Source organism: Pteropus alecto, unplaced genomic scaffold (genome assembly GCF_000325575.1).
Source record: "Pteropus alecto unplaced genomic scaffold, ASM32557v1 scaffold106, whole genome shotgun sequence".
In the NCBI taxonomy this organism is placed as follows: Eukaryota; Metazoa; Chordata; class Mammalia; order Chiroptera; family Pteropodidae; genus Pteropus; species Pteropus alecto.
The window spans coordinates 17,151,650-17,163,934 of record NW_006442103.1 but is presented as its reverse complement, the minus strand read 5'-3'; the positions used below and the strand labels follow the sequence as shown (position 1 = coordinate 17,163,934).

At 47.0% G+C, this 12,285-nt stretch overlaps 1 long non-coding RNA gene across 2 annotated transcripts in view; it reads left to right on the top strand.

The window, feature by feature from the left end:
- The window catches only part of LOC107196245, an 18,170-nt gene extending 7,951 nt beyond the window's left edge, over positions 1–10,219 (top strand). Inside the window, exons 3-4 of one of the 2 annotated variants that reach the window (XR_003048661.1) lie at positions 8,368–8,579; positions 9,376–10,219. This is a non-coding gene — a long non-coding RNA (uncharacterized LOC107196245). Of the gene's footprint in view, positions 1–8,367; positions 9,321–9,375 lie in introns of those variants that run through there. The other variant, XR_001517631.2, reaches the window with a different exon arrangement.
- The last annotated feature ends 2,066 nt before the right edge of the window (positions 10,220–12,285 follow it).

Genomic DNA, 12,285 nt, shown 5'->3' with positions numbered 1-12,285 from the left:
GGACCCAGCTTGCACGCAGCGGTAGCTGCTGTGGGGCTGCGGTTAAAATGAGCTGCTCAGACTGCAACAGGAAAGCACTGAATCGAAAGCAAAGGGGGAGGAAGCACAAACCGATACCCACCACAAAGCTGCTGAGGGCCCCGCGCGACCCAAGCCGCACCCTCTGATGAGCGGCCGCGTGGAGCAGGCAGAAGCCACAGGGCTTCATAAATCATCAGCACAGCCCGGTCTCCACTTCCCCTGGGCCAGCCTTCTTGGGTCACCATGAGTGTCACCAGGTACCGGCCTAAGAAGGTGGGTGAGGACAGAGAAGCCAGCAGAGAGGTCGAGGCTGGGGGAAAGTCCCCGACATGAGTAACTGTGGATATTCATCTCACAGGACTCCCCACGGGGTCCAGCTCCACGAGCAGGGAGGTCCTGGGTATGCAAGGCTACTTCTAGCAGGGGCCAAAACTTTTTTTTTTTAATAACTGCAGATAAAGCCCCTGTGAGAGACAAGAGAACTTTAAATTCACAAGAAGTTGGAAATGAGTATTTTCAGATGCTTTCCCGACTTCAGGAGAGGGAGCAAGAGAAAGGGAGGAGGCAGGAGCATCCAACACACATTTCGCCCGCTGTGTGATCTCGCCGTGGCCTATTCCCTGACTGCTGCAGTTGGCTCCCTTTGCTATCAAAGGAGATGCTAATTCTTCAGTGGCCTGAATTACAGGGGAGGGATGAAAAGTGTGGGAAAACGTGCAGTAACTGAGTGTCGATTTTAAACACTGGCCAGGTTGCAAACTCCTCGGAATGATGGCCCCCAAGTGGCTCATTATCTCAGGATCTGGGGTGGGGGTGGCGGGGAGAGGCGCAGGCCCCGCTTTTGCAGCTGGAGAAGCAGAGGGCCGAGGACAGGGGTGACCGCCTCGCTCTGGAGGAAAGGCTGCTTTGCTTGGCTGGAAGCAGGCACTGTGTCTTCACAGACCGCCAGACTCAGACTTCAGATAACAGAACAGGAAGCACGGTTAGTGCAGCTGGGAGGGGAGAGAGAGCTAACTGTATCCAAGACCATTAATGCACGCGCTGGGCTCTCTGCATCAGCCTTCTCTGTCCTGTCCGTGACCAGGCCCGGCCGCGGGGTCCAGGAAGTGGGCGAACACGCCTCAGACACGCCCCCGCCCCTCGCCGCTCTCTTGCCCGCCCGCTGTCAGGTTCAGCTTCCTTAGACCCTTAAACCCAGGAAATCTTCCAAGGTCTAGATCATTAACGGCGCTTAAATGGAGAATTTATAGAGACTTCGATGGGAGGTGAAGGGAACAGTTCTGGAGTGGAGGGATCTTCCTCTCTCACGAGGCCAGAGATGCAAGTCCTGGACACGTGGCCTCTGTTTTTGCAACCCCAACGGCAGCGAGGTGGAAGCGACCCTAATGAAGAAGGGGATGGAGTTTGTGGTCACGTGACTTTGTTTCGAAACTGCCCTCCCTCCCTCCTCCCCTCCCTTTCTTCCTTCCCTCTTCCCCTTCAGAGAGGACAGGAAGGGAGAGTAGCCACAGAATGGAAAGCTCCTTGGAGCGCCGAGGAGGCCTAGAAGCTGCCCAAGCCTGCACGCTGGCCGGGAGCTGGCCCCTTTCTTCGGTGGTCAAGGACACTTCCCTCGTCAAACCCTCGAGTTGTGTTTAATGACTGCGTGCGATCCAAGCCTGCGCCCCGCCCAGGTGCGATCCTTCAGCCTGCGCCCTGCCCTGCCCGGTGCACTACATTCCTCAGACAAGGGGCATTAGCAGTACAGATGCAAAGGGGGGGAGACGGGGAGCGTGAGCTGCTTTCCGGAAGCGCTTCTTTATGAGAGAAGAGGGATAGGTTGGCTGGAGGGTATGTGGAGAACAGAGTGGATTTTATTTTAGTTTTTAATTGAGAGAGGTTTGGGTGTGTTTTTACACATGAGAGGAGAAAGTAGTAAGGGATCTTAAGCAAGTCACTTCATTCCTGAGCTTCGATTTTCTCATCTGAGGGGGCAAAAACGGAGAGAGTCCTATGATGATGAAAATGAAATGAAAATCAAATGCATGGCAGTGGCTTATACACTGCAAAGCCCTTTACACATGTTAATAATTATAACCGTCGTCATCTGGTGACTGTACAGATGAGTAAGCACTGGTCACAGCTGTTCTGTCTCTCTTCTACCCTACATGACAGGGCTGTGAAGAAGAGGTGGGCTCTGGGGAGGCGGGGCCGAGACCCTCAAGGAAGAGGCTGACAGTGTGTGATTTGCATCTTGTTTTAAACCACTGGGGGATGGTAGTGTGTGTGTGTGTGTGTGTGTGTGCGCATGTGCATCTTACTAGACACGAGTTACTGTTGTATTATTTAACTTGCCCTATATTCTTATTTTTAAATTCTTATTTAAAAGTGGGCACTTTCCAGATCCAATCTCTCTCTAATAAGCTCTAATGTAAGGCAAACTTTTCTGGATACTAAAAATACCTTTCTTGAGATGCAAGGGGCTGTACGAATAAGATTATACACATGGATTTCTGCTTAAGCAAAGGGGCAGTTTCCTAGGTGTTACCTCATGCGAATCCATGGCTTTGTTTGTAGGGAGGGTTAACCTTTTATTTTTCTGACTATTTGCAGAATCGCATTATAACTTTGCCTTGATACACATCTGACAACAGTAACCATGGTGGCTTTTTCCAGCCGGCTACGGTGCTCGTCTGCTTTTACCGAATAGTTCCAGGCAGCTCTGCCCGGCATTGTATGCTCAGTGAATCAGTGGCGTCTTCATCCTCTTAATTATTTGCTTTGTAGCTTTGCTTTGCACCCTCCCTCCCCTTCCCACACAGTTTGCAGTGAAGACGTCCTGCGAAGTCCACTCCCACATTTGCTCTTTCTTTCCCGCCTGGCTGTCTAACCTTGAGAGGATTTACGCCTTCATTTGTGGGTGCATCTCTTCACCCATTTTTATCATCCCTCCTGCATCCCTTGCTCCATCCTCCTCTGGCCCCTTTCCACCTCCAGCTTTTATTGCCGGCAACCCTTAGGCCAATCTCATAGCATGCTCCTTCATGCGTTACGTGAACACATTTTTCGAGGGCATCGAGTGGAACAATCTGGTGTCTTTTTCCAACAGTAAACAAGAAGCCACTTAAAAAAAATCGAGATATAATTTATATACCGTAAAGTTCACATGTTTAAAGTGTACAATTCAGTGCGTTTTGGTAGAGAGAGAGAGCTGCACATCCATCACCTTAATTAATTTTAGAACACTTTCATTATTCTAGAAGGAAACCTTGTACCCATGAGCAGTCATCGCCCACTTTCACCCCCCCGACACTCTTTTGCTCCCCCTAATTCTAGGCAACCACTACTCAATCTATTTTCTGTGTCTGTGGATTTGCCTGTTCTAAATATCTTACATAAACGAGATCCCATGATAGGTGGTCTTCTGTGACTGGCTTCTTTCACCTTGCATAATGTTTTTCGAGGTTCATCCATATTGTAGCGTGTGTCTACACTCATTCCTTTTCATTGCCAAATAATATATCATTGTATAGCTACATCGCATCTTGTTTATTCATTCATCAGTTGGTTTGTTTCCATTTTTGAGTACACAAAGAAAGCCACCGTGAACATTCCCATACCAGTCTTTGTGTGGACGTATGTTTGCATTTCTCTTGGGCGGATACCTAGGGTTGGAATTGCTAGCTCACCCGGTAACTCTATTTTTAGCATTTAGAGCCACTGCCAAACTGTTCACCAAAGTGGCTGACCACTTCACTTTTCCATCAGCAATGGATGAGGGTTCCGATTTCTCCACATCCTCACCACACCTCGTTATTGTCCACTCTTTAAAATTATAGCCATTCTAGTGGATGAGAAGTGGTATCTCACTGTGATTTTGATTTGCATTTCCCTAATAACTTTCCAGGTGCCTATTAGCAATTCATATATTTTCTTTGGAAAAATGTCTATTATAATCGCCCATTTTTAAAACAGCATTGTTTGTCTTTTTATTATCGCATCGTAAGAATTTTTAATATTTTATCAGATTTATCATTTGCAAATATTTTCTCCTATTCCATGGGTTGTCCCTCCACTCGCTTCATGGTGTCCTTTGAAACACCAAAGTTTTAATTTCAATGAAGTTCAACTTATCTTTTTATTTTTTTTCGTCCCTCGTGCTTTGGGTGTCGTATCTGAGATGTTGCCTAACTCCAAGTCACAAAGACCGACTCCCATGTTTTCTTCTAAAGGTCTTATAGTTTCAGCTCCTCCATTTAGGTCTGTGATCCGTCCTGAGTTAACTTTTTTTGTGTATGGTATTTGGGCGCGGTCCAAACTAATTCTTTGGCGTGTGGATGTTCCCTGCACCATTTGTTGAAAAGGTGATTCTTTTTCTATTCGGTGCTCTTGGCCTTTTTGTCAAAATCAATTGACTGTAACTGTTAGGATTTGTTTGTGGATTCTTAATTCTGTCCCATCAATCTGTGTGTCTGTCCTAATGCCAGTCCCACACCGTCTCGATTCCTGCCGTTTTTCAGTGCGCTGGGAAATCAGGAAGCATGAGTCCGCCGACTTTGTTCCTTTTCAAAATCATCTGGCTATTCTGAGTCCCTTGCATTTCCATATGAATTTTAGGATCAGCAGAGATAGACAAACAGATCCTGAAATTCCTAAGAAAACCCCCCACTTTTAATGATTAAAATCTTTTCTTCCATATTAAGGATGAAATTGGATAAGGAGGACGGAGCAAATGGAATTTGGAGTTGGGGGAAGCAGGGAGGTCCTCGGAAAGGGGGACCCAACTGCCAGAGGAGGGGAATAAAGAAACCAGAAAGCTTGGCAAACTGCCCACCGTGGTGAGAGGAATGTTTGTTCAGAGGAGGCAGTTTGATCCAGCACCAGGGGACATTGTGACAGATAATTGAAATTGTTAAGTCCATTGATCTCCCCAGAAGGGGGAAAAAAAAAAAGGTCTCTAAGTAAGCAGTCTTGTTAGTTTGTTGATTCTTACAGAAGAAGATTCTCATCTGACTAAGGGAAGCAGCTGGCTCTTTCTCAGAGCTGCAAGGCAAGAAAAAAAATGAATTCCTCCCTGTCTTTTCTTGCCTCTCTCTGTGGCCGGCCCTAACCTTTGTCCGTCTTCGTTACCCTGCCCCTTTATTAGTTCTCCAGAAGGAGAGGGAGGAGAGGGAGAAAAAGAAGAAAACCATAGTGAGAGAGAGGGTTAGCGATGCCGAGGGCAGGGGAGGGATTCTGGAGCATTTAAAATGAAAGCTCTTAAAGGCACCGTCGACGGAGCCTGCTGCAGACCTACGACATGTAGCAACAGGCCCAGGGATGCTTACTTTCTCGGACTCATCATCCAGCTCCTGATAAGTTTATCCCAAGGCAATCAGACACACAAAAAGCGTGAGTGGTATTGTTAATGAGAATGTTACCTGTAATAGCACCAGCTGGGACAACCTGCATCTCTAAAATAAATGCTTGTGACACCATGATGTGGAAAGAGGGCAGGTTGTCATACCGGCTCTATTGTCAAAATATACCCCGAAGTGCATCGCTCATCACCGCATTCTCTACCACCCCTGGTCCAAGTCACACGGTCTTTCGCCTGGATTATTGCGATGGCCTCCCAACTGGTCTTTCTGCTTTCCCCCTTGTTCCTCAGTCCCTGGTCTATTCTCAACGCAGCAGTCGTAGGAACACTTTAGGAAGCGTAAACGTATCCATCCTCTATTCAGAAGTGTCCACAAGTCCTCTCCCATTTGATATCGAAGCAGGTGTCTTCTGTTGGCCCGGGGCCCCGCCTCCTCTGGCCCCGCCTCCTCTGGCCCCGCCTCCTCTGGCCCCTCCCACTCTCTGTCTGGCTCTCATTCTGCTTTTCCTCCTGCGCTCCTCCCTGGCCACGCTGGCCTGACTGTTTCCTGAACAGGCCAGGTCTCCCCCTGCCTCAGTGACTTTGAACTCGCTCTTCTCCCACATATCCGTCTGGCTTGTTCCCTCACCACCTTCAGATCTCAGCTTACATGTCACAGAGGAACTTTCTTTCCCCGACCATCTTACTTAGGATGGTCATTAGGAAACAGGCATTTCCTAGTCCCCATCCTCGCTTTCTTCCTCCCTATCCGACTTATTTCTTTGCCTTACTGTCTGACTCTCCCTGTGGAAGCTGTGCTCGGTGAGAGCAGGGACTCGTGTATACTGCTCAGTACTCTATTTTTCAGTGTATTGACTGAGCCTGGCACAGAGTAGCCATGTAGTCAGTCAATAGTGAATGAAGGAATGCATCCACAAAAGTAATAATTACGAAAACTAGGTCGTAATTTCAACAGTGGGCAAGCGTGAAGATGGAAAGTGTGACGCGCACAGCAGCTGTGGCAGGGTGGTGTCGTGGCATCTGGGAGATCCGGATCGCATCCTGACTCCACCACTTTCCAGCCGCGTGACCTTGGGCAAGAGTGTCTGTCATCTCGATTTCATCCTCCGTGGAGCAGGTAGAATAGTGCATCCCTTATATAGTATTGCTGTAAAAATTCGACGAGGAAATGTTGAGAAAACACCTGGCATTGTAGCAGGGGCTCTGTAAACACGTGTCTCTCTCTTTTCCTGAGGAAGAATATGTGGAGAGGTATACCTGGTGGATAAGATCTGGGTGGGAATATGCAAAGGTGGAAATAGCTGGGTGTGTCGAATAGAGGAATTAAGAATATTTAGAAACATTTTATTTTTTAAAAATACTCAGTCCTCCCTGTGCTTGGGTACATGTGAAGGGTGGTAGACTGAGTGAGATTCTCCCAGGAATCTCTTGGGTTCCGGCCTCACCTCTGACACTTATAAGACGTGTGACATTGAGCAAGTCCAAACCTCTCTGGGCTTGTTTTCCTATCTGTAAAACAAAGAGGTGGGATTTAGTAACTTTTAGCCCCATTCATTGCTCAAAATTCCGTAATTCAAGGAGGCAGGCCTTGCCACCTGGCTTTGGCCCGCTTCAGCCCAGCCTTACTCAAATGAGATGACCAGATGTTTTTAATCTTAGGCATAAAAGACTCTATTCTGGTTTTCAGAGGCCAAAAGAAACTGGAAAGTTCAGGAAAAGTAGTAAACTGATGAGCTTTCTCTCCTTCTCTTTCTGAAACACCACATTCATATCATTCGAACTCGAGAACACACAACAAAGCAAAGGGTTTGCATCAACTATATGAAGCTCTAAGCCATGAAGGAGAGCGTGTGCGTGGGTTTTTTTTGGTTTTGTTTTTTTTTTTAAGCAACAACCAAAATGTAGACGTCAGCACTTCTCAGCTGTGGCCATAACCTTGTCCTCACGTGGCTGTGAGCCAAAGGCAGGAGGGAACGGCTGGAAGGGAGTGGCTGGAGCCTTCCCCTGCTCTGGAAAGCTCGTGGCTTTGTTTTCTTGTCATTGCTACACGGAGCTGAGGCGGAAGAAGGGAGGATGTTTGGGTTCGCAGGCCTCCGGCCACTGTCAGCAAGTTTGCAGCCCTGGCTTCACTTCCCTGAAGGGGGGGGTCAGCTGCCCTGGCCCCCCTCCAACAACGGAGCCACAGAGGATTCAAACACCCCATAGGTTGCAAGGCTCTGGCTTTACCCAGCTGACAACGGGCGATCTCAGCTGGGAAGGTCAGCTCAGAAAGGACAGAACTGCCCAAAGTAAACAGAGGGACCGACCACAACAGAAACGTCCTCTGCAGTGTGTCCTTATAATTATGGAGCTCTGGCGGCGTCCCATTCACCCTCCCTGGCGCCCCCGCAGGCCTTGTCCGAGCTGGGCCCTCGCCAACCTGAGCAGCACGGCCCCGGCCTCGGGCCCGTCTCCAGGGCTCTCCTGGGACAGCAGGGAGAGTCCTCACTGCAGCGCCTGTCGAGGATGGAGTTTGTGGATAATCAGACAAGAAGACCCTGAGGAGCTCATTGATTAGGGCCCCTAACAGCTGAGTAACCCCAGCTTAAACCTCACCTGGAGTCAGAGGGTACGCAGGAGCCCACGGCCTTATCCCAACCTGCTGCTCCTCCCAGGTTGTCCCACACTGCTTTGTGGGACTTAAAATAGACGTTAACTTTAAAGTTCTCTTTCTCTTAAACCTTTCTTTTAAACCGGATCCTGCTTCTCTGAGCTTCAGGGCCGTGTAGAAAAGCACGTTTTGCATTTAGACTCGAGGACAGGGACTGCATCTCACGCCCTGTGTCACAGTACTGTGTTTGCACCTCGCTGCTCCTGGTCCCTGTTTGCCCCGCAGGAAGCCTGTGGGGTCAGCGGCCCAGCGGAGTGGGGCAGGGCATGGGCTCCAGAGTCCAGCGAGCCTCCGAGCTCGGGCTCTGCATGTTCCAGCTGCGTGGACCATACAAACAAATGGTCTCCTCTCTCTGCAGCTCCGTTCCTGCCTGCGAAATGGGAACAGTCATAGCGTCGCCTTCATCATGTCGTCACGAAGGTTTCACGAGATGACGCGTGGGATGCACTTGGCACGATGAGAAGCTCGGCAAATGTTAGGTTAGGAATCGTTAGCAGTCCCAGAAGACATTCCTCGTTCCCTTTTTACAGATGAGAAAATTCAGGTTCACAGCGGTTGAAGGCTGCAGAGGTTAGTGAGAGAGCCAGGGTTCGCCCAGGCCCCTGACTCCACATCCAGGGCCCTTGCTGTCAGGGGTGGCTCTGGGCCGTGGGTCGGGTGTCCGTCCCTAACGTGGTATTTATGAAGCCCTCACGTGACTGAGGTCCGGAGAGGTAGGCGCTCACGCGCAGTCTCATCATCAAGGGTCTTTGCATGGACACCAGCCTAGAAACGGCGCCTGGCACTGACCCCAGCCCTGAGCCCAGACGTCTCCGTATAGTCTCATCTCCCCTTTCCTTTGGCGACGCTATCCCGATGCTCTAAGAATACTTTGCCAACCCTGAGTCGGTGCCTTCTTCACATCATCTTGTGTCACAGCGCTGTGGGGTGTCCGTCTGATTCCCCCATTAGAACGGCGGGCTCTGAAGTGGGGTGCCCACGGTGACAAAGGGAGATGTGGGAAGAAAGCAAGTGAACGCTTGTTCTATTTATTCTTTATGCTAAAACATTGAGAACATTACGCTTTGCCAATATTTAAAAATTAGTACCGCAGAGCACATCTCGTTTATAATAAATATGCAATTATTGGGAGAACATGCTCAGTCTTTCTGATGGAGTGGGGTAGTGAAAAGAGCTTGGAGGTAACTGTTCTAGACAACGAACTCCCAGAAGGCAAGAGGTACATCTTCTTCTGATTCGTACCCCACCCCCACCCTCATTCTTCAGCACTAAATGACCATTCTCCGAATAAATGAATTTGGCGCCTATAAACCTGGTTGTCTTTTTTTCTCCCTTCTGTCACCATCCATCTGGTACATTCTGCCAGGTCCTCAGCAAATAATACAGCTCTGTTTAAGGAGTAAAGAGGGCAAAGTGCCATGAGAAGTTTGAAGAGTACAAGACAGGTGGTTCCAAAGAAAAGACTTCCTGGAAGCTAATAAAGCCCATAGCATGCGGAAGCACATCGCCATGGACGAGGTCGCGGGCACCTCGTCCCGCCGGCCTCGGAGCACTGGTGTCCGAGGGACCGTGTGGTCTGAGCACCCAAACATCTTCAAACGGAGCACTGCTTCCCCCTCGCAGCAGAAAGCAGTGCAGCGCAACGCCATGAGCAAAGGTCTTGGAGAAAGACATTCCAACGCCGTCACTGCCCCTGGCCGACTGACCCTGGACAAGGCCCCTCACCGCCTTCTCCCGCCCTCCTCCCAGGAATTAGCTCTCTATATCCAAATGGAGTTGGACTAGGTGACTTTGGAGGTGTCTTCACGCTCTGCAGCAGTTTGAAGATAAAGTTGGTAGTTTTCTGCATGAGGTGAAGTCACACTTTGAGGCCCACTGGACCAAAAATATCAGCATATTACCAGGCGTTCCGTGGTGCGTGACAGCCCCTCCTCAGACACTGTGTCTTCGTGTGTGGCTTTCCAACCTGCCAGGAACTTACTGGCACACAGCCACTCCGGGGCTCAGTTATGTCCATTGTACATGTAGAGTGAGACGGAGAGTTATAAAAGGTTATATACGTGTTACATATATCTGCAAATAAATCGGAATATATGTGTATATACACAGAAGAACTGAGAGATGCCCACCATACTTTTAACGTTGATTTTTCCTAGAGAGTAGAAGAATGGAGATGAGGGTAGGGTTTTGCCATATTTTGAATTCTTCTATATCATTTGCTTGTTTTTAATAAGTAAACTTTTAGTAATTAAAAAATAAATAAATAAATTTAAACCTTAAAAGTCCTATATAAATGTTTCCATAATATTTGTAATAAATGACACCAGCTATTCAAGAAGAGGCTCTACCAGAAACAAATCTGCATCTTGATATTTCCTGAGACCCTTTGCTGAAGTGTTGATTATACACAGAGGTCCTGCGGAGAATAGGGACCCAGACTGGGACACCCTAATGATGTCAGCAACTCTCACTGGGTAATCTTGGGAAACCTGAGTTTCCCCAAACTTAACTTGCATCTGGATTTCTCCATGATGAAACGAGACCACTAAACCAAATAACCTATAGGGACCTTTCTACTCTGAAGACCTATGATTCTGAATATCGTGCATGAAAAGACCTACCTGGGAAGGTGAGTTTGTCTCAAAGGAGTCAGGAGAGAATTTCTTTCTTCCCCACCCCTCTCTCCTTTGCTTCGCCCCAGGTATCTAAACTCTCTATATTTGAAACATTCCCCATTTTATGAGACTTGATGAGATACAGAGGCAACCTCCCACTATAGAAGCTGAAGATATCAGCAATTTATTTTCCAGCCTCCCTTGCAGCTAGGCACAGGCATAAGGATCTGTACTGGACTTTGTTTTGACTCAGGAACTACTCACGTCAAATTGCCAGGATCTGCCCCGCAGAGAGGGGCGTTGGTTGTAATAGCCACGTTCAGTTTCCAGATGCCTCAGTGGTGGTGGTTCTAGAGCAGGAACCAGCATCCAGACTTGGGATGTCCACTGTCCTAGCAGCGGTGTCCATGTGGTGGAGGCACTGATGTCTTCACAGAGTTGTTGTGCAACCTGATTCTAGAAGTCGTTTCTGGATATGTAACCTCTAAACCCCGGTTTCCAACCCTCCTGGAGAACCTGTAAACTATCCAGTTCCCTTTAATAGATTTGTTTTCTGCTTAAATTAACCAGAGTTGGTTTCTGTTGCTTGCAACCAAAACCCATGACTAAAAAAATGCACTTGGTTAAAAGAGAAAAAGTAAAAAAAAAAAAAAAAAATGTATTTAAGAAACAGGAAAGCCAGTTTTCTTCCCTTTCTTGACCTCTTATTTTCCTAGTTCTCCTTTCTATAGGTAGCCATAACTGCTAGTATCTTATTTATTCCTTCGGAGATATTCTGTGTGTATGTGAGCATGTCTATGTATCTAAGAAAAAACACTTGAAAAACTATCAGACGCACATGGGGTCATTCCATACACATGTGTTTCATATCTTGCTTTTAAACTTTAGCAATACACGTTGGAGATTATGCCATAAACATAAAGGTGCTTCTTTCTTTTTAATGTCTGCAGAGTATTCCATACAGTGTATAGAACGAATACACTATGATCTATACAGTTAGTCTCCTACTGTGAACGGTTGGGTTGCTTACAGTTTTTGTGACTACAAATAAGGCCATAATGAGTATCTTTATCAGTATGTCTTAAATATGTCTTCACGCTCCGGGAAAGCATACTCATAGGATAAATTTCTGGGTCAAAGGGTGTAAGTTTAAAAATTTTGACAGATAGTACCAAACTGTAGTACAAAAAGACTGCACTAACTTTTAATCGTATTTAAAATGTTTTAGACTTCCTATCTCTCCATAGCCTCACCTCATCAATATTTAGAATCAGATTTTTATAATGTTGCCATTCTGATAAGTGAAAAATGGTCTCTCATTGTTTTAATGGTCATTCTTAAAACTATGAGTATGGTCGAACATCTTTCTTGTGTTTAAAAGCTATTTGTGTTGATTCACCAGAGTGTTCTATTTATGTCCTTTGCCTATTGTTTTCTATTAAACTTGGATCTGTTTTTAATTCCTTTGTGAGAACGCTATATTTTAAGGAAACTAGCCGTTTTTCATATTTGTTTTAAACAGTTTTTTCCCAATTTGTTTTTGGTGTCTGACTTTCTTCTTTTCTTTCTTTTTCTTTTCTTTTTTCTTTTTTTTTTTTTCTCACAGAAATCTTTAATTTTGGTGGAGTCGAATTTGTCCATATTTTTGTTTATGGCTTTTG